Source organism: Sphaeramia orbicularis, chromosome 18 (genome assembly GCF_902148855.1).
Source record: "Sphaeramia orbicularis chromosome 18, fSphaOr1.1, whole genome shotgun sequence".
In the NCBI taxonomy this organism is placed as follows: Eukaryota; Metazoa; Chordata; class Actinopteri; order Kurtiformes; family Apogonidae; genus Sphaeramia; species Sphaeramia orbicularis.
Window position 1 is genome coordinate 1,324,214 of NC_043974.1, and position 2,426 is coordinate 1,326,639.

Below are 2,426 nucleotides of genomic sequence, written 5' to 3' on the forward strand. Positions count from 1 at the left end.
AGACAGTTATTTGTTCAAGTAGGTGGTTCTTCCCAGATGGCAGGAGGGGGGGTCTAGGGCCAAGCCCTGGTGGGGGTGTATGGGGGGCAAAGCTGAAGCCTCCCTAGACCACATTGAAGCTAAATGACTGTTTTCCTCATTTGAACTAATTTTATGACCAGTTTTAAAGCTGAACACAGCACTGTGCCTGTTTTGTAAAAGTCAAAGTGCAGAGCTCAGAACAGTACAGATAAAAAAAGAGTGACCTGCTCCAAACTACGTCTGCTGATCTGCAGTTACATTATTCTTTGTTCATGTATTATTCTTACATATTTGTACATTTTTATTTGTTGAAGGTCACATCCCCTTTGAAATGACAGTCATCTGATAAAAGGACACATGCTCCTGGATGTGGTCTAAATCTGATGGTCTCATTCATTCAGACTGCAGATGTGATCACCACATGGGCCCTGGACGAGTGGACAGAAGTCTGCTGAACTGAAAATGGACAAATGTGCAGAGAACTGCTACTGCACACCTACAGGTTTAATAAGGGATACGAGCTGGGTTTGGGTTTGTGCCAGTCCATGTAAACATTTGCACTGAAGTTTCCTGAAGCTGCTTTGTTCTGTTTAAATGTGAATATTTCACATTCTGTTTCCAACCACCGTCATTCATTATGGATTTTGGGAAATTTGTTTACATAGAAACTATTAGTTTCCATCTGACAAGACCTGTTATAATTTATAAATCCATATTTTGCTTTTTGGCATTTGAAGCTGCAGACGTACATGAAACACATGGAAGGTGTGAAAACCCAGCCCAGCTGAGCTGTGTGTGGACAGGTCAGTGTGGTGGATGACTGTGGGAATGTGACCCCATATATGAGCTCCCAGCCCTGCACTCACACCAGCAGACCAGGAGAGTTCACTGAAATGAATTCATTTAGGCTTTAAGCCCAGGAATTCACTTTTCAGAGAAATGCAGATTAAAGTATTGGCTTTCATAGGTTGGACAGAAAACAGACTTCAGCTGAGGCTCCTGGTGCCTGAACACTAAACAGGACATTCAGGTCCACAGGTCAACCTGCACATTATTACCTGTCCTTCAAACTCACACTGGTGGAGGTCTGAAACGCCAAACTTCAATATTGGCCTCATGACTCTCAGGACGACAGAACTTTATGTTAATCAGCCGAATAACCTTTAAACTGCTTCTATCATACAACAGAATAAACACTGTTTAAGCAGCGACAGAACCTGTGGTCTGACAGCAGCTCCAGCTCCAAACCTGAACAGACAGTCCAAACAGGTACAGTTCACTCCAACACTGTTGTCATTCATATCACAACGTCCACAGAGCTGGAAAAGTCTGCCACAGAAGTCAGTCAGTCTCATCACACATGATATCTCAGTCAGACGACAGTATCTGAAATGACCATCAGAGTTACACTGATACATCCGACAGGGCTCACCAGTAATAGTAATCTAGTCATACAAGTGAAGTCCCACAGTCCATACGTACACACATTATTATTTTTCACGATTGGTCGGGAGGTTTCTAATCTTGTGCCGGGCAGCAGAAAAGACCTGACCTGGACTCTGGAGCGGAAAGGAGCCGGCAACACATATTAAAATAGCCGTCAGCTGGTGTTATTGAAAGGCCTGTGTTAAACTCCTGTTCTGTCAGGTTCACATTCAGTCTGATCTGATCTGCAGGGGACCCAACCAGGAAAAGAAGAACAGAAGAACCCACAAACAATGACAACTGACAGTGTTTCATATGCAAAAATAACATTAAGTTATGAAAGCATTTACATTTTACACACTAACCAAACACAAAGATGTGAAGAACCTGAATAACTCTGATGGGTTACTGCAAAGAACATTCAGTTCTGATCTCCTTTAATAATCAAACGTCAATAAACCTGAACAAATATGAACAACCTGGAATGTCTACAGAAAAATCAGTGTACCGTTAGCACTATTCTGTCTGTTTAGTGTCCTGGTAGATCCGATCTGTAATGCACATGGATTAACCTGAAGCTGAGGCAGAATGTTGATCAGATTTTTCTTCTTATTTTTTTTCAGAAATTTCAGTTTTTTTCCAGGTTATTCACATGTGTTTTGTCTGGATAGTTTGTAAAATGTAAATGTTTCCATATTTTAACCCTTTCATGCACAGTGGTCACTACAGTGGTCCCTACAGTGGTCAGCTGTTCTTCTGTTTACTCCAGGGCTGTTAAACTGTGGTCCTCGTGGGGCGGTATCCTGCAGGTTTTAGATGTTTCCCTCTTCCATCTCACCTGGAAGCCATTCCATCATTATCCAGCTTGTGCAGAGCATGATCAGCTGATCATTAGTTGAACCAGGTGTGCTGGAAGAGGGAAGGATGTCAGAGCTGCAGGATACTGTGGTTCTGCAGCAGCACCACTTCACAGAGGGTCC